Source organism: Chamaea fasciata, unplaced genomic scaffold, assembly GCF_029207755.1.
Source record: "Chamaea fasciata isolate MVZ Bird 193981 ecotype frontalis unplaced genomic scaffold, bChaFas1.0.hap1 SCAF_1, whole genome shotgun sequence".
NCBI classification, from domain to species: Eukaryota; Metazoa; Chordata; class Aves; order Passeriformes; family Sylviidae; genus Chamaea; species Chamaea fasciata.
The window spans coordinates 118,635,022-118,657,868 of NW_027094086.1; the positions used below are offsets into that span (position 1 = coordinate 118,635,022).

Here is a 22,847-nt window from a genome sequence, read left to right on the forward strand (position 1 = left end):
CACAATAGGAACATGACATTTCAGAAGAAAGGCACTGTACCTTAGACACTAGCTATCAAACAAGCACACAGAATAGCTTAGAGTTAACATCTGTGTAACAAAAACTAGAAAATAGCAGCGATTCCTCTGGAGAGATTTGCTTGCACCTTGTGTCCTTTCTTTCCTACCCATATTATTCTCACTGGCTGCTTGTTGGCTCCAAATTGCTGTATGTTGATTTAAGAAATCCAGAATGATCCCAGATCAGCTTGTGTGTGTCCATCAAACTTTGACTACCTGTCTCAGAGGGCTTTTCTTTTCCCTGAAAAACAGATGACAGAAGGAACAAAAGGTTATGAGAACCTTACATTCTTTTGTACTAATTTCCCATTGCTAATTATCTATTCTCAGTATTTTTCACTTCCCTGCAAGTCATCTTACAAACAGCCTTTAGAAATTTCTGTTTTCTATTTCTTCTTTAATCTATACCCTTAATATTTTTTTTTCTGGGAATTATCCCACCATATTTGCCTCATGCCTTCCACATCCTATGTATCTTTACTCAAAAAACCCCCCACAAACCCCAAAAACCCCCACAAACTCAAAAAAACCCCCAACCAAGTGATTGATCCTGATTTTTAAAGAAAGTGTCATTTTAACTTTTAAAAGCAGGTTTTCATGGCACACTGTATCCTGTTACATGCTGCTAGGGTAGTGGGGTGATTTATTTAATGATGTGTGATCACAGTTTTTCTCTCCTCCTGAGTACCAGAGTTGCATATTTCATCCAAACTGCTAGCAAAACAGATCCCTTATGAGAAATGTATAAAATGTGTAGTCTCCAAAGTTAAAAGGGAAAGAAATTTAAAATACCCAGCTAGTCCAGTTTTATCACGTTTGTCCCTGGGGATCCTGAACCTGCACCAAGCTGGAGAAGAGAGCCTAGCAAGACTGTCAGGCAGGGACTGTGAAGTCTTGGAGGGTGTTTAGTAGAGAGGCGCCACCCTAATGGAAATCCTCAGCTTCTTGAAGGTGACTTACTCCACGTTAGCTGTGCTATTGACTAATTCCAGGAGTTTATTCATCTCTAGGAGTCACTATCACCAGGAGGCAAGAGCACTTGATGAGAGATTGGTATCTCTAGGATAGAAAACAGCGAAGGTGCACGTCCCCACAGGGATGGGGCAGACTCCTCCAAGTCTCACGTACCACGGGCGTCTCCAATTTTCCCCCCATATTTGGCCTTGCGCATCTCTGCGCTGTGCTGCTTCTCCAGCATTCGTTACTCTGCCTAATTAGGTCAGCAGGAAGGAATCTAGGACTGGATAACATTTTCGCTTGTGCGTGTTGGAACAGGAAGGACTGCGTGTCAGTGAGTTCATGAGGCAAGTTAAACTGGTAGCAGCTGTATTCCTTAATAAAATAGGTATTTTGATATTACCTCCAGGATTTCTCCAAGGAAGATTCAGGCTTCCTATCCAGCATGGCCTGCAGGGGGCATCAGAAGAATTCAATGGACACGAAACATTATTCTCTGACTGTAACTCTTTTAACAACAGCGACCCTTAAATGGAGTATTTTGTCATTAAACCACTAAAGGTGAAAAAAAAGCGCACTTGATTAAAAGATAGGATGACATTTCACTATACCTCTTCTGCTTTTTTTTTTTTTCCTGGCTTCTTGATAAAGGAAGACTGGATTTTAAACGCCATTCATTCTCCAAAGTCTTGCTATCAGCAGAGACTTTGAGAGAATGTTGTGAGAAAGGGAACTTCAGACACCACTGGCAATACAATTTAGAAGGTTTTAAAAGTTTCTGAGAAATAGGGCAGACTATTTCAGAAATTTCTCTGGTTTTTTTTATGTTGGAATAGGCTGCCTTCCAGCATTATCATCTGGGCTGAATCCTAGTTGAAGAGTTTTGTTGCATTTATAGGAGTAAATAGCACTATTGGTAGCATCCACATTTCTTTGCTGCATTGTGAGTACATGCATAGTGAACTTGACTGGAAACAATAGTAGAAAACTTAAAATACACATTCTTCTCTTCAATGTTCACTCTTCATACTCCCCATAACTTCTGGCCTTTCTATTTCATATTAGGATCTCCTGACTGGATTTTTGATTCAGACTGTACAGTGGGCCTGAATCCTGGGGATCTTGATATACAGGCTATTGGTGCAAATCTGAAACATTCAAACTGCACTTAAATATTTTGTCTGCACTTTTCTGTGGCCTCTTTAACTTTCCTAGATGTGCTATATCTTTTTTTTTCCCTACATACAACATATATTACAGTTAGATTTTGCAGTTAAACAGATGCACTTACATTAAGCTTCTTCCTTCCAGTGTGCTGCTTGTTTATTTGCTGTTTGACACATTATTTCCCTAGTTATTATATTACATTATCTATAATTTTCAAAAAAGCATGAGGTTATTAATACACATATCCAGAGTATACGGTAGAATATTCTTTGCAATGAACTCTCTTATCTCTGTTTCTCTTTTATTTTTACACTTTGAAAAAATGTTTTCACCAACATAATGTCTTCTTTGTGTTTTCTTTGTTACGCAAGGCTAATAATTTAATTTAATTGTAATGATGAGGTGCCATGAAAAGCAAGCAGTTGCTAATCTGAGTGAGAGTTGTGATAAAAATACTCCAAATAAGGTTGAGCTAGGGTTGCACAGGCAGCCTTAATCTGAAACTTCTCTCTTTTGAACTCTTCACTTGAAATAAACTTTCTTTAACAAGGTGGCTATTTATTGTTTTTCCAATGAGGCATAGGTTCTTCTGAGATTTCTTTCCAGCTCCAGGTCTGATCTTCTGCTTTATCTTTTTCTGGCCATATGTTTCTTTGCCAACCCTCTCTCTGTATCTTCCTCTCCATTTTTTCCAGCTGCCAGTATAATTTTTCTTACCCAGCCAATCCTTCCAGGCCTGCCATCTAAATTTTCTCCCTAGTGCTCCCAGTCTCATATCAGCGTGGTCTTTGTATTTTGTTCTGTCACCTTCACCTTCCCCCAGAGCATCATTCCTTTTCTGTCCTTTACACCTTCCCCCTTGCTATCTCCTTCCCATTTTTTCCTCCTGCAGTTTCTCCTCCAGTTTTAATGTTCTCCATTATAAGACACTTTGATATCCAGCCTTAGAGGGAAAACTACCACTTCCACCACCCTCATGCCAACCACCCATGCATTCTTTTTCCATTCCCCATCCACCATCCCATCTTCTCCTATTCTCACTGCTCTCCAGATCAGCTTTATTTCCTCTGCTACATCATGGAAAGAGTAATCATCCTGCCAAACAAAGCACAGTTTCAAAGCCAGAAACATAGGAGCTGTTTAAAGGGAAAATCACCAGGATGTTTCAAGGTAACTCTTGAAAATCATTGAAAAACTAAAACAGAAAACATTTTCCCCTAAGTTATCCTGGGTCAAAACTCTCGACTGAAAAATACAAATTTAACGTGGCTGAAATTGGTCAGCTTAAACAAGGATTTATAACTGCTTCAACACTGATAATGCAGAACATACTGGGAAAATACAGTAGCTACTGTGTCTCTTGTGCACATTTTCCATGGTCATATTAATTTTATTACACTGGCACTGTTGTTGTTTCTTACATGTGGCACTGAAATCAGTGGCATGTGTAAAAAAAAATAGGGAAACATCTACTATATTGTTCTGTAGTAGTTTCCTTGTTTGTTTGGTTTGCTTTATAGAAAAATTCCATCATTCAAAAAGTGTCAGGGCAGAAAAAAAATCTGTTATCAGTGAATAAACAAGCTTCCTTGTGCATCCAGGTTTTCCATTGACAACCTTGTAAACTCAAACTCTGAATACCTATTTTCTCCTTCATACTTGAAGGTAAATGGCCTATACTTGCCAACGCCCCTATAGCCACAAGCTCTAAAGAAACAAAGAAACCTTTGGAGACAAGTTTCTGAACCATGTGCATGCATGGGGAGAAGGACAGCTGCATAAAAGGCTTTTGCAACTTGTTGGACTTTTCACAAGGGCATGTAGTGACAGGATAAGGGTGAATGGCTTTAAAAGGAAAGAGGGTAGGTTTAGATTAGGTATTAGGAAAGAATTCTTTACTCTGAGGGTGTTGAGGCACTGGCACAGGTTGCCAAGAGAAATTTTGGATGCCCTATCCCTGGAAATTTTCAAGGCCAGGTTGGATGGGGCTCTGAGCAACCTGATCTAGTGGGAGGTGTCCCTGTCCGTGGCAGGGGGTTGGAATGAAAGGATCTTTAAAATCTCTTCCAACCATTCTATGATTCTTTGGTGGTTCTATGATCTATGAAAGTAAACATCTATTTATAGCCATCTAAACATTTTCTGAGCACCTCTTTGGCGAAATGAGCAACTTCACTTTTACATACGTTTTTGTTCTTGCTTGAGTAATTATATTAAAGAAAAAAATTTCATCCTGATGTATGCAAGTCTGCAGCCTATGAAAGACTCTTTGTTCCTGGAATGTGGTGAGAGCATAATGGCTAAGGAGCAGACAGAAAATCCAAAGCAATTTGGGGTTTCTTTCTGAGTTTCAAAGGGTTAAATTTTAAATTGATAAATTTAAATATGAATTCCCATTACGTAAAATGTCATATGAGAAAAAAATGCAAGAGAACCTTTTCTCCATAAAATTTAGAGACCCCAAGTATAATCTATTCATTTTAATATCAAGAAGCAACATGATGTTAGTTTCTAGCTGGTAAAAAGAAAAATGAGCAAAACCCTACAAGCTGGTATAGTGATGAAGAGCTAGGAGCAGGCTTGTCTTTTTCATGTGCCCTAGATTTTTCTTTATTGTTAGTTTGGAATTAGCTTTAGTTACATTAGTTGTTACGGGATGTGTAGTAAATGAAGATGTTGTGGGAAGTTTTTGTACAGGTAAGTACTGCTTCCTAGGTTATATTATTGCTGTTTTCTAACCCTTGGCCTCTGCAGTCCCAGAATTTGATACTGCTAACATCTTCTGGGCAACTCCTAAAATCTCTACGTTTCATACTTTTCTCCTTTATAGTTTAAAGAAATTTATGTTAAAAGGGGCCCTGTAGAAGTTACTGCTTTTAGTGATAATCACTGGTGTTAAGAAATCTCTCTGGGGCACCAAATTGTCTGTAATACCTGTAATATAAATTATTAACTGAAGTAAAATCAGAAATCAAAAACTTCAGGGAAAATAATGGGGAAGTAATGATTCAAAATGGTAAAAAAAAAAAATCACTTGCCTTGTAATTCATCCTTATAAAAATTCAACCCTAATACCCAGTTCCCATGAACAAGTGGGAATAAAATAAATTAATTTTTCCTAAGATTTGTCTGGTTTATGTCTTTAAACTCTTCTCTTACCATCATGGTGTAGATGTTTTCTTTTTTTTATTAAAAAAGAAGCTTCCACTGGCTCTCTTGCAGGCCTCTGCCTTGATCTTTTTCTTTCCATAAACATACTCAGTGCAAAGTCCACTTGGATATTTACAGGCCTGTTTGAATATCTGTCAGAAGAAGACAGTGATTTCAGTGTTAATGGGTTCTTCAGAATGGATAATATATTATCAACTAATCTGATCTTTTTGGTCTTTTTTTTTTTTCCATTCCTAGCTGAAGTAGATATTCTCCTGGTGTTTTGAAGCTTCACTGACGTTTTGAGGCTTCACTGATGTTTTGAGGAATGAAATCCCCTAGTGGATGGATTGAATTTCCTGTATTAGATATATTTACTTTCCTCTAGATCTGTTGTCTCCTCGCATCCCTGAGCAGCAAGTCTCATCTTGGGGGAGGCTGAACTTTGAAGGAAATGGGGCAGAAGCATTGGGCTGCACAGGAACAGAGCTCAGAATCGCCAGCACCACCGTGTGTTCAGGTGGGTTTACACTGCGGCTGTTCTGCTGCATTAACGAGTGTTTTACTTGCTTAATTAACAGACGTCATGACTTTTATGCAGCTTTCCTTAATTGTTCCGAAGATGCTTTTAGCTGTTAGTTTCCACCCTTGGATTTTGTTGCAGATTCCAGCTGACCTTCTCTGTGGCTATTCACTGCGGGCACGCCACTCCTCTCCTCTTGCATGACATATGAAGGGAAGCTAATTCAAAGCGTTCATTGTTTATGGCTGGGTTTTTTAGTTCCTTTAGCTTCAGGGGTTTAAAGCTGGGGAACAGCTAATCAAAGGCTAGTGCAGAAAACTGATTTCAGCTGTCTCTTCATAGGTTTCACATTTTTTTTTCAGGCATCTTCCCCCCTCTCTAATACAGTCACCTCCCCTAAAGCTGAGAAGAAAGCAAAAGCAAGTTTAAAATTTCCAGAAAGGGATGCCTAGCTACAGAAAATTAAGGGCTGGTGGGCCATTTTTATGCCTTCCATCCCTTCACCTAAATACTCAGCCCTTGCTGATGGTTGCCTTGTGGACTAACAAACTTTTCTCCAACCTTAAACAGGCAGTTACTGCCTGCTTGTAACCAGGGGGGTAAATACAGCACTTCACAGACAACAGTCCTCTTTATGGCCAGGGTTAAGCCAAAGCCAGCTACATTTCCCTCTCTTTGTCTTCTCGAAAGGAGAGATCTGTTTCCTTCAACAGTACTGTTTATAACTTCACCAGATGAAAACCGTCATTTCCCATTTCCACTGAGACTCAGTGTTATCTATTTGCTGGCTACAGGATTAAGAAAACAGAACGTAGTTCAGCTTTAATGCTTGCACACACACCATGCAAATTTTCTTCAAATGAACCAGGAAATTCTAAATATCATCTCATTGAAAAAAAAAAAATTGCTGACTCCAAAGGTCACTTTAGAAATGTTGTGACCTGTGATGTCCTTTAGTATTGGCTGCATTTCCCACAAAGTATGTGAATTCTGGATGAGATGGCTGCTCACTCTGGAGTTATATTTTCAACACCGAGTAATGAGACAGTTATATCTTTTAAAGTGCCATAAACATAGCAAAATGAGTTTTTTAATCATAAGACTACCAATCCAAACAACCACAACTATATGAAACTCTGCTGTGTATTTCAAGTAAACGTACTTTAAATGTGTTGCTTGAATTGGGAGAACATTTCCTACATAAGCCTGATTTGTAATTTTATTTATAGTCCAGAATATTTATCTATTTTTTTCCCAGAGATTTCTGTGTTATAAGAAAAATTATTTCTATGTTACTGGAGAAATTACTTCAGAAAAAAAAAAAGTCCCCAGTGCTTGGAAACTATTTTACTTTATAACTACTTGGGAGCTCAAGAAATAAATCTCCATTGCTTTACACTCTGACAGACACCAGTGAGCAGAAAGATGGAATTGAAAATTTAGGATCCTCATATGGTAAAGAGGGATAGGAACATTCCTTTGTTGTAAATCTTGTATTCCTTGTCTTAGGTGAAGATGAAGCTTTTCAAGTACAATGTAATTCTCTGCATCAGAATCTGATTCTTAAGATCTCTACTGGCATATTTCAGCTTTGTAACCAGATTAGCAGATCACCTGACAAAAAGGTGGCTCTAAATTCTCTCTGTACCTCACAGGGACAGCAGTCACATACGTCTTTCAATTTACGCACATTCCACCCCAGTTCTTTCAGAAAATTATTTCAGAGCGGCAGTCTATCAGGGGATGTTACCATTGCATTTAAAGTGTATGCGACAAATTATTAACCAACTTTCCCAGATTTATTAGAGAAAAATTTTAGATTATACTTCCTTTACTCTTCTGTTGCACTCTGGATTTATATTTTAAGATTAAGCATTTGCCTGGAATAGATTACTTTTCATCTTAGCTCTCTAATGGGATGCGTTATTGTAATAAGTCCATGAAAGTGGTGTTGGAGCTTTTACAGGGTTATTGGATTTTCACTGGATTCTCATTTTGGTAGAACATGCAACAGTTTCTTCTATTAAGCAAGCCTGGATCTTGAAACACAGATTGTAAAGGTAGGCCCCCACTGTATTTGGTAATCAGCAAATTCACCTCTAACTGAGTCCTGGAGTTATCTGGAAGCTTTCTAAAAGGTGCTGCTAGACATTATGTTTTGAAATAATTTCCTGCAATTTTTTTTCCTATTGGTTGAAAGGCTTTTATTTTCCATCATTGACTCCATAGGGAAGTAGTATTCTATGAGACTTTTGCTGGTTTTCCTTTGCCTGATTAGAGAATGTGATGTGGCTATCTGCAAGGATGATCAAGGTATGTACAGATATTTTATCTAACCTTAAAAAATGCTTCAGAAATGTAGGTGAAAAGCTGCAGGCCAGCTCTTTTTGTGGCCTTCACCCCCTGAAGCACCAGGATTTGGACCCTGAGCATCAACTTGGCTCACATTTCAGGGCTGGGTAGAAGCTGATATCTTGTGCTGAAGATCCTTAAGGAGCTTCAAGTAAAAGTTAAAACACATTTGACCATGGTCTGGTATCCCCACTGCCTCACCATACCCAGGGAAAAAAACCACATTCTTAATTTGCCAGGACAGCTACTTTGTCTCCTTTGTCAACTTGCACTCAATTCACTTTGACGTTTTGTTATTCTCCTGTGCCAAATTGGCCTTATCCTTGCAAGAAGCTCTGAAAAGAATCTGAGACCCTTTCTGAAGACTGTGCAATTCTTTGTTCATTAATATAAAGACGACTTTGGAATTAAGTAGAATCAGGAATCAGTCTCCACAAGGGTCTCTGGCAGATAGCTACATTCCTCTGATTTCAACTGCACCTGCAAAATTTTCTAAATGTGATTTCTAAGTAGATTCTGTACCAAATTGCTTACAAAGAGATGTGTTATTTCTGTAGAATATTACCTGCAACTCAGATATGGAGAAAAAGATTTTAAAAGCAGTTTACTTTTCCCAGGTTGGTGCTATATGTACAAGCTGCTTCTGTAGAAGCCCTATTTAATGACAGTTTTGCATGACAAAATAATAGCTAGAATCCTATGACCTTATTTCAATTTACTTGTTCAGTTAAAGTAAATACCCGGTCCATACTGAAAAACATCCAAACAATCCAACACAACTTTTCATGAAAGACACAAGACACCTGTTATATATATGGCTATTTATAAAGAAACACAAAAAATGGAAGACATGCTCACTGGAGAATTTAGTTCCTCAAAGCCCTACTTTTTCTTTGTTTTCTTCTTGGCATCTAAAGGAAATCTCTTTACACTGAAAGCATAAAACACTTTAATCTACTGAAAGGTGTAAATTAAACAGAATTATTAAATTTACTTTGCTGACACTTAATTGCATATTTTCATTAAACATACTGAAGCTGTGTTTTATTTGTACAGTAACTTAATAAGAGAAAGTAGGCCTACCAAATTTCAATTAGATTTGCCTAGAAGGGAAGGCAAAGAAGAGAGAAAAATAACCATAGGAAATAATTGAATAAAAGATAATGGCAAATAATTTTGCTTGGTAATAAAAAGGTACAGAGACAAAATGGAATATCCTGGTATGCCAAGGAAAACCTCAAACAAACTACAGCTGAGTGGATGAGAAATTTTCTACTTTTCTATTTCAGCTTATGCTGTGTTAATGCAGTGAATGGATTCCACAGGCTGGGTAGTTGAGAGCTTGTGGTCAGTTCTGCGTGCTTTTCACTGAGAGGCCAGTGTTTAAATAATAAAAATGCATTGAGAATAGCAGTAAAAAAAAAAAAAAAGGCAGCTTTAGGGAATTCCATAGTAGAAAACACTATTTTCCTGAATTAATTACAATATCATGAGAAGTGCTGCATGAGAGCACAGAATTATGGGTTAAGGTTGTTCATTTAAAGAATAGAGTTTTGTCAGGGTAAAGTCTAATTAAGTGTGTGGAGATGAGAGGGAAGAGTCAATGTTTGCTTTCATTTGTTATCTTTTGCTACCCCTGTCAGACAACTCAAGATCATAGGCAATGCCCTGACAGTGGGTCATTTTGCTTCTCCACACCATACTGTTATCGCTGCTGTAAGCTCTTTTATTTTTTTTTTTTTTTTTTTTGTAGAGAGAAATATCTTGGCGCATGTAAAGACATTAGCAGGCTGCGGGAAATTCAGGCATCAGTGACAGCACAGCTTTCCGATACGTTCACGAATTAACCAGCTGAGGGAGCACAAGGCATCCCGTTTTCAGTAACGGCACAGTGGACTTCAGGGACTTCTAGAAGAAAAATGTGGCAATTATTAAGTCTGCTTCACTTAACTTTCCAGTGAAACATCTGAGGGTCCTTCTTCTCTCGTGGAGTAGTTTGGGCCAGAACTAATTTTTTGGAGGGGGTGAGAAGTGATTTTTAAAGGACGTGGCTGAGGCTGATCTGCTCCTTTATTTAACTTTCCGGTCTAGAATTTATATAAATATATTTAATTGAAACCAAGTAGACAGTTTGATTTTACAAGTCTGAGGTGAAATCCTGGCCCACCTGAAACTAATGGCAAAGTATCATTTATGGGATTAGAGCCAAGTGTTGATCCCTGCTCTAAACAGAGTGGTAGTAACATGCAAATACAGTAATAGTTGTATCATACCAGATCTACAGTCTGCTCAGCCCATGGCCCTGCCTGTGGCAGCCGAGCAATAACAACACCTGCAAAAACAGGACAAGCAATCTGGGGTCCAGAGAATTCTTGAGTTACTTGGAGTGTTTAATACATGTTTGACAAAATAATCTTGCGACTAAGCAGACAGAAGAGACAGTTGATGTATCTTTCAGTGTACACCAGTTGAGCTTTGCTGTTCTGTAGGACAGAAGCAAGCCAAGGCGTTGTCTTCAGCTCTAAACTGCTGGGCATCCATGCAGGGACGTGCTCTGCTGCAGCCCAGGCAGTGTGGGGTTCCTCTGCAGAAAAGCCTTTTGAACTTGCTCTGCAGCCCATGATTATGCAGATAGGCAGTGCTGGGAGAGGAGAGGCGGCGAGAGTAACTGCTACCACATGTGAAACTCTGGTCCCAGGATATTGTTTTCATTATGGTTTTGTTCTCTGCAGCTACTCGGACTCTGAAGTGTCAGATTCCACTTTGATTTCTTCATTAGGAAAGCCACTGCTTCAGTAGTAATGAGCAACAGAAAGCACGAAAACACTCTGACAACAGTTGGTTTTGTTTAAAAGTGTTAGCATGGGTTAGACAGTGTCTAACACTAATGCCTGGGACAGGTTCCTTTCATTGTGCTTTGAATTTCTGGCAAATAGCTCAGCCTGTTTTCACAGAAATTGGTTAATCTATACAGTATAGCTCAGAAAAGACATATAAACTAGTAATGCTGAGTCTTTTTGGAAAGCAGTAAAACAGATTCTACTCTTTGTAAAGGATTCAGAGTATGATGCCATTCTGACTACCTACCACCATAACTCAAATACACATTAGGGTAAAATTGGTCCCCCATTTCCTGAAACAGAAACCCAGCCTCATGTTCCAGTAAAGCACTGTCTACCTCCAGAACAAAATACTACACCTTCAGCTTTTTTGCTCATAGGAAATATTACAGGTTACCTGGATTTTTATGGTATTGAACCTATGCCTTTCTTCAGATTTATGAGAGTAAATAAGCCCTAGTTCACTGGGGTTTGCCTTTCCATTGAGGAAATGATGCTAAATGTTTTGGGTTTTTTGTTTGTTTGTTTGTTTGTGCTTCAGGAAATTTCTTGTCTTCCTGCCTTGGGCAAAAGTGGAGTTATGGTAATGAAAATATGCACATAGTAAAAAAAAAAAAAAAAAAAAAAAAAAAAAAAAAAAAAAAAGGAAAATCTTTGTCCTAGAAGAAATGATAAGGAATGCTTTGAGGGTATAGATTAAATCCATTTTAACTACTAAAACTTTATTCCACAGTCTCTGCTTGTGAGAACTAAACTCCTTTTGAAAAAAAAAAAAGCTTTCTTTTGGCCTTGTATAATTAATCTTGGAAATCAGATAGGTGGATTTGGAGGTGCTGGTGAAATGTGAGGATTAAATTTTGAAATTTGACCAGTAGTGTTGGGAAGACAAAGAGATGGCTGAACAAGCAGGGACATCTGCAGCTGCCAGCAGAGGTAGGCCATATTTTTCTGCCAGAATGAGACTCTTCACCACTGACCCAATTTTCTAGCATCAAGAGCATTGAAGCAGTTTGGTATCAGATCTTCTCTTGCAATGAAAGCCAAAGGTACATTTTGCTGGAGCTCTAAGGGTTTTCTAACTTGATGATGAGATTAGCATGATTTAGGACCTGTATGCTGGCATGAGCAGAGACAGAGGCAAGCAAAAGTAATGTTTATGTACCACATACTTTTTGAAGCATTTCTCTATTTCCTGCTTGACCAGAATTACTGTATTCCTGCCAAATTCAGTTTGTGCCAGCTGCTTCTCATTCAGCATTTGATTTCCTGAAGATACCATGGCAAAGTCACTGTATGAAATGGGAAAATTTAGAACAGGGACTTGCTCTATCATTTGCTGGGTCATTGATTTTGATTATAACTGACTTTAACAGCAAAACTTTCCTATCAGAGGGTCCAAGGGGTACATTAGGAGGGAAACAGTGGACCTCTACCATTTTCAGCTCTGAAATTACATGCATGGAATATGTGCACACCCTGTTCTCATAGGATTCTGGTCCAGAGACTGTTGGTCCACTGGGCCTGGGTCTTAAGAAAAGAGAGGCAATCAATTAGTCTCCTAAATGATGGCAATATAGGCCACCACATTGAAAGGAAAAACAGGCCAGGCCAGTCTAGAAAGGGTTGTTGGCATAGTTATGCCATGAATGGCCACCTGCACGTGTAAGAAACTTCTCACGCGCTTAAGCCTGTATAATGATGACAAAAAGAGCCATCTAATCCAGTCCATCCTGTCTTTTCCCCAGGATCATGCATCTCCTGACTGGGTGACCATGGGAAATGAGCACAAGTGTTCTCCCAGGAGAGTGGTGGGCATCAGCTGGGGAGAAAGAGGAGATCACAAGTTTAAGCTCCTCAGGGAGCTGCAGCATGCAGTGTGTCACTCCCAAAATGCCCTTGCAGCACAGTGACCTCCATGCCAGCCAAAAGTCCCAAGTGAGGTGCCACATTTGTGGGGTCCTGCTGGTGGCTGAATCCCTCTTCCCTTCCATCCATGGCTGCTTGCAGAGTATCACGATGCTGCTGTGGCTAATGACCTGTCCCAGTGCAGCACGGGCATGTCAGCACCATCAGAGCTTGCTCAAGGGCCTTTAGCAAGGTAAATAGGAGGGTTTTAATCATATGCTGAACCTCACCTGAGGAGAGGAATCATTTGCCAGGTTCATATATTTGCAGGTCACAGATTTCCAAGCCATTTCTCCTCATCCTCTCAGTTCATGGAAAAAAGTATTTTCTTTCTTTCTTCCCTCTTTTTAGGCATAGAGATGCATTAGAAAGAAATTTTCCTTCTGTGTAATTATTCTGATCCGCTTTACTCTGTTCTCAAGCCAATGCCAGAGCTGGCTCAAAGGAAATGGTGGAGAAGGAAAGCAAGGCCTATTTGTGAGCACTTTGCACAGAGTGGCTCAGTTGTATCATAAAGCTACACCTTGGGCTCAGTGGGATGAATAGGGCAGTTCATTGGTCTGAATGCTGCTGTTCCAGGTGCTCTGCACCTGTTGTTCTGCTCAGACATTGGCCTTTTTCTTTGCAGCCCCTGGTCAAATAGACCTAATGTTGTGCATGGTGAATTAGGAGTGTGAAAACAAAGCTGGTATGTCATGCTTCTGTGTTCCTTGATAATGACTAAAATCATTCTGAAAAAAATACTTTTAAAGGATCAGATTTCCATGTGGACTACTCAGTTTCCATGGTATGTAATGAGATCTTTTTATTCAAAACCTCCAATTGATTAGACGGTTTTGCCCATAGAACCTGGAATCCCTTTGGTTATGACATTAAGTATAATTTTTGCTCATTAGGAATAGATTAGGCAATTGCTGCAAGAAAATAGAAAAAAAAAGACCAGAAATCTATACTTAACTTATGAAAGCTGAATTTAAAAATATTGCAAGGCAGTCTAACAGAGAAATCCTACAACCCTAACACAAAACAGACCATGCAATCTCATTTTAAAAAATCTCATTGACTCAATCACCCTAGTTCTCCCTCCAATCCTCCAATCTTAGGATGGGAAATCTGCACCTACTATCTGATGCTAAATTCACACCTATAATCCTACCTCCCAGATTATGATCAGCTTCAAAGAAATTGCTTATGGATGAGGGTGGCATGAACTTTACCTTTTCTTTGTATCTCTATTCTCTTTGCAGTTAAATAGACTAATTTATCCTACTTTGATAAAAGCCATTTTGCAAATTAATTTTTGATAGATGTATACCTCTAGTAGCTGTCAAAAAAATTCAGACCACCAAATTGATTCTCTGTTTTGTTGACTTATATAAAATATGTTCTAACACATTCAGGTCTTCATTAGTTAGCAAAAGCAAATGAAAATTATCTTTTAGAAGTAAAATATCCCTTCTCCAGGAACCTGTAGTGGATTTTGCATGTCTGTCTGAAAGATGTAGGTTGCAGAGTCCCCTCAGCAACAGATTCACAAGACAAGAGCTGAAGAGGCATACCCAGCAGCTGGCAGAGCAAGCCGTTGAAAATATTCAGGAGACAAAAGTGAGAGATGCCACTGAAGTACGTGCTTAAGGACCTTGAGTTGGCCTTTTGCAATTAAAACCATCTGAGGGCTGGGGGTCAGAAAGGGGCATGAGGGAGGTCAGGAGCCGTCTGGAAAAGGTGTCCCTTGCAGTGGCGCCGAGGGTGGAGAGGTAACCAAAGGCAAAGGAAGAGCTGGCCTCAGTGTTTGCTTTGGCCTAATTTCAAACAGAGCCCCTTCAGAATCTGTTTATACAATCCTGTCTTTCAAGAGCTGTTTTAATTTCTTTAACTATGGCTCTGTGAGACCTGAAGGTTCAACTTATCCCATGGAAATCAGAAGATACGCAGTCTAGGAAGAGCTGATGTGGGCTTGATGACATGCTTTATGAGTTTCACATTCAGAACAGTGGCTCTGTTTTAAGGCACTGCTGAGCAGGGATCCCAAGGAAGCATTGAGCTCTCTGATGGATACCAGGTTGTAGCTGTTGGAGCTTATGGCATTTTCTAAGCACAAAGTAATACCCTGCAAATAAGTTACAGCAAGCACTACTATCATAATCCTATCATTTGTATGCCTAATGTGTAACTTCGCTTTTCAATCAGTATTTTCACATCATATTCACATCAACCATTGCTCATCTCTTGTATCTGGGCTACTACTCATCTAATATGCAGAAATCTGTCCCTCATTAATATTAGCAAAAGACAGCAATAAATGAAGACAAATGCTACAATTTAAAAAAAAAAAAAAAAGGCAGCATTATTTTTAGCCTTCCAAGAGGTCTGGCAGCACACTACTCATTTTGGAAAGGAACAATTAGCCAGTTTGATAAGGCTGGAGCATGAAATATATCCACCACAGTGAAACGTTTTGATTGGCATGAGTGCTGAGAACTGGACACTTGCCTCTAAGTCCTTGGAAACTTCATGCTTGATCTGGGCCAAAACACGAAGGCTGTGCTTAGAGTGAGACTTCAGAAAACTAGGCACTTGCTATCAAAATTTCTTTCTCTTAGCCCAGCAGCACAGTGCCAGCTCTCTCAGCAGCCAAGGCAAACCATCCTCCCGCTGCACAGCCAGTGCTGGAGCAACTGTCCATAACACTGGGACAGCTGTGTCAGGGACAATGAGATGTTGATATACCTCTGCCACTCAGTTAGAAGGTGAAGAAAATGGCCTGGTAAAATTGCATATGACCTAAAGGCTTCTGACAGCACGTATTGATGTATCTTGTTTGGTTTTGGGGAAATCCCTCACATGAAGCACACATTTTGCTGATACAGCTGCATATGTATAAATAATGCTGATACGGCTGCAAATAATAAACTGCTGAAATATTCCCATTTCTCAAAACTTGTAAAATCACTCAGTTAGGCAAGGCATAGATTCACCAGGCATAAATTCCCTCTTAGGCCCAATGCTGGCTGTTTGCAATTACCTCGTGCCTTTAAAGGCCTTCTGTCCCCCTGTAAAGTAGCCAAAGGTGTGTGTTTCATCTCATAGGAATGATACAAAGACAAATTCGTTAAAGACAGGTCAGTGTTCAGACACTGTAGGAGCGAGGTCAGATAAACACCTGTATGTCTATATGTCCACATATAGGCACACCTATATGTCCACATATAGGCAGCTTGTAATTTCTTCAAAAATTATATCTGCCATTGTTCACCTCCAGTGAGGAGATATTTTTATGGCTGAAAACAAAGTTTGGCTCTGGTTTGGGGGGCTAAATTTTGGGATATCCAGCTCTAGAAGTGTGACAGGGGACATTCTGCAAAGGCCTACAGTTTTGTTTGTCTGTATCTCTACTTACAGAAGCCAATTCCAAACTTACCAAATAAATGTTTTTATCTTTCCCAGCAAACCTTTTGTCTCTGTGTTTCAGACTCACGCCATTGGAACTGCTTCCCCCAGGATGGGCACTCTGCTGGTTCCTGCTGAGCTCATTGCTGACCAGTACCTCCAGATCCCTTTCTGCAGGGCTGCTCTTTCTTTATCCTAATGTCTCAATACACGTGGAAAATAAATGTTTTGAATAAGAGGGCATCAAATAGAAAGATAACAAATGTTTAAAGGTGGCTTTCATCATCTCACAATAAAAAAAAAAGACTACTAAGTTGATCTACACTATCTGATCCATTAATCTTTGTCTCAGTAGAAATGAAGTAATGTGCAAATCCATAAAAGGAAGCTTTTTTTTTGTCTCTGATGTAGTATATTCAAGAGATTATTTCACATATTGCACTGGTGTGGCTAATAAAAGGTATCACAGTATGCTAGAAAAGGGATATTTGTTCAGAAGTTTGGTGTGACTGTGAAGGTATGATTAATCTATTTTTTCTGAGCCTACTGTTTCAGACTGTCATCTTATAAGACTAACTTGTGACAGAAATGTCGTAGTGCAGTACAAAATGTTCCAGACCAATTCTAAACCAAACTCAATGCTTTTTCATGTGACCACAGGCTTTGGTGTTTCAAAGTGGAAGGCTTGGGGGAAACAGGGAGCCAAGGTGAAAAAAAGAGCAATTTTAGAAGAGGTTTAATATATCTGACAAGGCCTCTGTTAAAACTGAAATAAATCACTCACCTTAAATTTCTGCTAATCACCAAGACTAAATCTAAACTAGATGAAATACTTCACAGCAATTTATGCCAGGCCATTTTATAAGAAAAGTTCAAAGTTAGGGACTGCTTATTTTTTTTACAGTAGACGCTGGATACAAATTATAATTCAACACTTACTGGTTGTTGTAGAGGAAAATAAATTGCATTACCATTGCTTTGAATGAGAAATTTTGTGATTATTAGCTAACAGTCATCATAGTCAAAATTTTCTTACAGTATAATTATAAAATAATAGTTGAAACTATGTATAAACCTATTCTTGAAACTGTAAACTACCTGAAAAAGCCACATTTTTGCTCTATTTATTTGCATTGTGCCTGCAATAATGGAATTTGTCTTCTAATGAGTATTTTTTACTGCGATGGTAACACCGGTGAGCATAGTCCACTTCAGCTCTGCAGGGACTTTTTACTCATAAGCAAGTATATGCCTTCCCTTAGCCCTATTTTTAAGGCTGGAAACAAAGCAGAGATCCCTTTGAAAAACATTAGTTTCAAGTCTTTTGAACTAAAATCCAAACTGGAAAGCTTCTCTGAGAACACCTTGAACTCGGCATGAATTCGAGTATTGTTGAATGCAGGCTTAAAAATGTCATGAATTTATAGACATCTAAATATTTCAAATTGAATCCTACCCAGAGACTAAACCGTACAGAATCTAGTGTTAAGGAAGTGGGGGAGTGGAGGTGCAGGGGGAGAATGGGGAAGAAAGGGAAACTCCATTATTCATGGGAGAGCAGAACAATTCTGTTCTGGCTGAATTTTCTCTGAGGTTAAGTGCAGACTTTAGTCCACTACAGAAAATGAAAGACAGAAAGGAGTGTTTGATGACTGTGAGTAAATATAAGTAATTACAAATCTTAACAGACCTGTACTACACTGTATAAATAGTCCTAAATTAGCTTCCATGGAGAATAGATAACCTTTGACTCCTCCTTATACTAGAGGTAGGCTACAAATATGAAACTGCTTAAATTAAAAAGTAATTCAATTCCGTCCAGGTGTAAGGGAACATTTTGTGCCATATTATTGAACTAGTAATATGAAAGTGTTCTCTTCTCTCACTATGGATTTGATGTGAAAAATGTTAGCAGTCGTTTAATACTAATACTTGGAAGGAGATTGAAAATTAAACTTACCAGAATGTGACCTAGAAAACAAATTCGTGTAGAAGAAAATTTTTGATTATAGGGGTTGCATTTTAAATACACACATCCATCTTGGTTTACAGTGACTGTTTCTCCAGATATTATCAGGTTGGCTATATAATAATACAAACGCTCTTCCTTCCCTCTCTCAGAATATTAAAGAATATAATAACTTCTATAATGTCTTTTGTTTCCAGGCAAGCTCTCAGTATGATTCATACAAATGACCTTGCTATGCCACCCAGCTGGTGTACAAGCAAAAAATCAAGTTTTAATGAAAATAAATGTCTTATATACTAGCATATAGGTATATAGGTATGTAAGGTATATACCAGCACTAGGAAATAGCCTAAATGTAGCTAGTGTAAAATTTGGTCATGCATTTCAGTGTATGTTGATCCAAGAGGAGGAGGATGAGCTGCACTGATTTCAAAGAGGCTACTCAAGCACAAAATATTTGACTTACACACTCATTTGTGTACAAGCTTAGACAATCAGACACTGTTAGTAAGGACATTTTGATACATTAATGAGTTAATTGATAGGTTTTTTTATCCAAACCAAACCACTTTTTTTTTTTCTCTCTTTTTTTTTTTTTTCTCTCTAGAGCTTATTCTCTGTCTGGAGAGAAATTCCTCTCCATGCACATTGGAAACAGCCTTATTGTATGGTCATGGTCTCACCTCTCCTCCACTTCAGTTTCTGTGAAGGCATTTCCCCTTACAGTAGGGATTATTTGAGGATTGCAGTGGATTCACTCAGAATTGCTGTGACCAGCATAAATGACAAGGATTATGGTCTGATCTTGGTGCCTGAAGCCACACCATTGAAAACTGCTGCTTGTGGTTTTTTGGCATTTGGATATGAAATTAGAGGCTGAAATGAGGTATCTGATTTCATGTCCCATAACTGGTATAATCCCTTCTAGAGAGAGGATCATTCTGAATTTTCACAATAATGAGCCGATTTTTTTTTTTAATAACAGTATGTCATAACTGCATATTTGGGGCCCCATATAAATCTTAATTTTTGGAGACTTCTTAGCTTGAAATTGATATTATAGATATCATTTATTGATTACTGGTTCATTTAGGTTTGTCAGAAGATGTTTATACTCTCTATGGAATTATCCAAAATAGGGGAAAACCAGTTCTCATAAGACTCCTAGTCGTAAGTATTGCATCTGAAAGGACCTTAGATATACGACATGGGCTGATAGCAGGTTATTATATAAATGACTGATGGAAGATGCAAACTCACCTCTAAGTTTGGATATTTTGCTACAAAGAGATATTTAGAAGACTAGCATTTTAATTTATAATTCAAGCATAAACTTTTATACTTGTGTGAAAAGAATTATATACTTTTGTATAAACTACATCTTTGCATCCCATGGTATAGTCCAGAAGCAAAGACCTTGTGAGCATGTAGTTCAAATGATGTGGAATACTTTGCCTGGCATGCATAAAATGTAAATTTAAATAGCTACTCACTCCCCTTCTCACAGAGTGGGAGAAAAGACAATGTGTATCACCTTTGCTTCCCTGTGGCACTTTCTCTTGGGAGAGAAAGTGGGATTGCAGACGTGGTAACTGAAGCATGACTGTTTAGCAAGAAAATCTTTCACCTTCTCTTCTTTTAGAAAACATGTAATTCTTTGGGTCATGAGAGGTATTTGGGTTACTTTGCTGTTGCTGTTTTCTCTCTTCTGACAAAAATATGATGAAATGCATCAAATTATGTAGAACTTTGAAGTGCTAAGAGAGATTTCAAAAATCAGGAGAAGCTTTTTTTTATTTATGAGATAATTGTGATGTTGGAAATAGGTGCCGATTGCGTTGTTTGAGGTACTTTTTATTCTGTTCACAGAAACTTTCCCTTAGAATAGGAACCTGAAGACTAGAGTGATTTTTGAAGCTTTTCATTGCTCCCAGACTGAGTAACTTCACCTATGTGAGAAGTCACACTTTGCACAACAGGACTGTAGTTGCATAGTTTTTAACCGAAAATACGATGAAGACAATAAAGCCTTGTCAGCTGCATTAATGCATACAAGAACTTCTAACCACATAGTCTCTGGACTTTTTTCTGTGCAGAAATAAGTTTCCCTGCTGATTACATACTCCCTATATCTCATATCCCAGCCATGCACAAATCACTGATCCAGACACTGAGGAGTTTTTACCAAAAGTTACTGTTGCATCGTGGGGAATGGATCCAAGATGAGGTGTTGGTTTTCCTTGCCCTGGAAACCTGCTGTCTTTGTAATTAGAAAATACAATAAACTGTTTAGTAAAATACAATTTTTTTTCTGGATTTTTTTCCTGAAAGAAATACACACACACACACACACACGCGCACACACACGCACTCCCCTTATTCCAATCAGTAGATGGAAGTTGCAGGGCAGAGGCTTTTGAGCAAAATATCCTAGCTCTTAGGAGTAAAGTGGGGAATAAAAACAACTCCACCAAGCATCTGTGAAGCTTCTGAACTCTGACCAGACTCAGCTGTAGTCAAGCGACCACTAATGCACCTAAAAATACAGCTGGATTTATAATACAGTTTGCTGTAACTCACTGTGTGGGATATGTGAAGGAATGTCCTGTAATAACTGCTGCGATGGGTCCTGGGGCCCTCTGCTCTGTTATCAGGGCATAAGCAGCTGCAGATGAAGTACATGCCCAGAGGATTTTTTTTGGTACTTGAAAGTATGTCAGAAAATGCCCACAGCCTTCTCAGTAATGCTGCTTGTTGTACTACTCTCCTTGCAAGCAACTGTGGGTTTTTTAGAGGATCTAGTAAAAATAAAGCAGTTTTCATTTTGTGTGAAAACTTAAGGTTCCCTTCTCCCTTCAATTCCACAAAAGCTGCAGTGATGTTCTTGACCCAGTGAAATGAGGAGAGGGGAGGCAGTGATGCAGCCCAGGTGTAAGGCAGGAGTTCTGCTGAATTCAGCCCCTGAACCATCAGTGCCAGCATGGCAGGAGGGTGTGACAGCACCCACATCACATCAGGGTGACATAAACAGACAATTCAGCTGCCCTCTTGGATTGCAGGGCCAAAACTATCATGCATCTGAGGGGTCTGCCCTAGGAAATTGTTTTTCTCTGCTCATGATTGGGTGATGAGGAGGACACAGGAGGAGATTTGGGTCTAGAATGAGTGTGTCCCTAACACACACCTTGCAAGCAATCATCTGCATTTATTCATCTGGTCAGAGATGGGTTATTCATCACTCTGAAAGGCAGACTGTAGTTCTTGAATATATTTCTCATTGTGTATGTTTTTAAAGTTGCAGAATTACAACCATATATAAAACCAGTAGCTCTCAAGTACTCAGCAGGCTGAGCTGACACTCTCCAAGAGGAAGCTGGCTAACGTTGTTTTACTGGTGTTTTTTGTTTTGCAGAGTGTTCTTTAGCAGCTGCTCCAGCTGACTGTCTCATTGCAAAGCTATTACACTTTGCCACTGGCAGTATGGGTACCCTGAAGAGTTTCTGGCTTCCCTTAATTGAACAGAAGAAACTAATTTAAATTTTAAAAAATATAATTAGTTTGACTTCCTCTACCAGGAATTCTGTAATTGATACTATGAATAAATTATGGGATGCAATTGTGAGGATTTTTAATTGCAAAGCTTCTTAGCTGCACAACTTCTGTGCTGATGAGTGATACATGTTTTGTCCTCCAAAATGGAGCACAATTCTTGTCATAGAATATATCTTGCATGTTGCAAGCTGGAAGTGAGGACTGAACAAGTTCCCACATCCTGACTGAACACATGCTGGGGCAGGTATCATCACTCAGCTTATCTGTGCAGAATGCAAATCCAAAGCAAAGCAACTGGTTCAGGCTCGTTCAAAAGCCAGAAGGGGTTTAAATTTAGTGATTACAATTAGCTGAAGCCTGTGCAATATGCTTTAGTTTTTTACATGTCTGAATTAATTTCCAGCCATTGTCATGTTTTAGGCTTGGTGTGAGTTTCTTTCTCTCTGAGCAATTTTTTTTTGCTGAGAAATAACTCAGTCACTTCTCTCTCCTGTTATTAGATGAGTCACTTCCTCAGGTATGAATCGAATTTTGCTTTCAAGTGTTTTGTTACGTACAAATGACATCACACACTCACTCCAAATGTAAAGGGCAAAATTTAGAATATGACTGGATTTAATAATTACTTGTCTAATTAAATAAACCTCTTTGATGAAATTTTACTAAAGATGTCTTTGATATGAATAGCAAAGTAGACCTTTAAACATCCCCTTTTGTTAAAAATCAGTGAAATCAGGGAGGGAGGGAGGGAGGGAGCGAGGAAGGAAGGAAGGAAGGAAGGAAGGAAGGAAGGAAGGAAGGAAGGAAGGAAGGAAGGAAGGAAGGAAGGAAGGAAGGAAGGAAGGAAGGAAGGAAGGAAGGAAGGAAGGAAGGAAGGAAGGAAGGAAGGAAGGATGGAAGGAAGGAAGGAAGGAAGGAAGGAAGAGTTGGTGATTTTGGCCCTCACTGCAGTTTTTATTTTCTACAACTGTCTGCAATTTCT

General features: G+C 38.9%; 1 long non-coding RNA gene across 1 annotated transcript; it reads left to right on the top strand.

The window, feature by feature from the left end:
* The first annotated feature begins 5,677 nt into the window (after window positions 1–5,677).
* Window positions 5,678–16,657, top strand: LOC136288296 (uncharacterized). Its single transcript, XR_010720503.1, has 2 exons — window positions 5,678–5,854; window positions 16,427–16,657. It is a non-coding gene; the product is annotated as an uncharacterized lncRNA (long non-coding RNA).
* The last annotated feature ends 6,190 nt before the right edge of the window (window positions 16,658–22,847 follow it).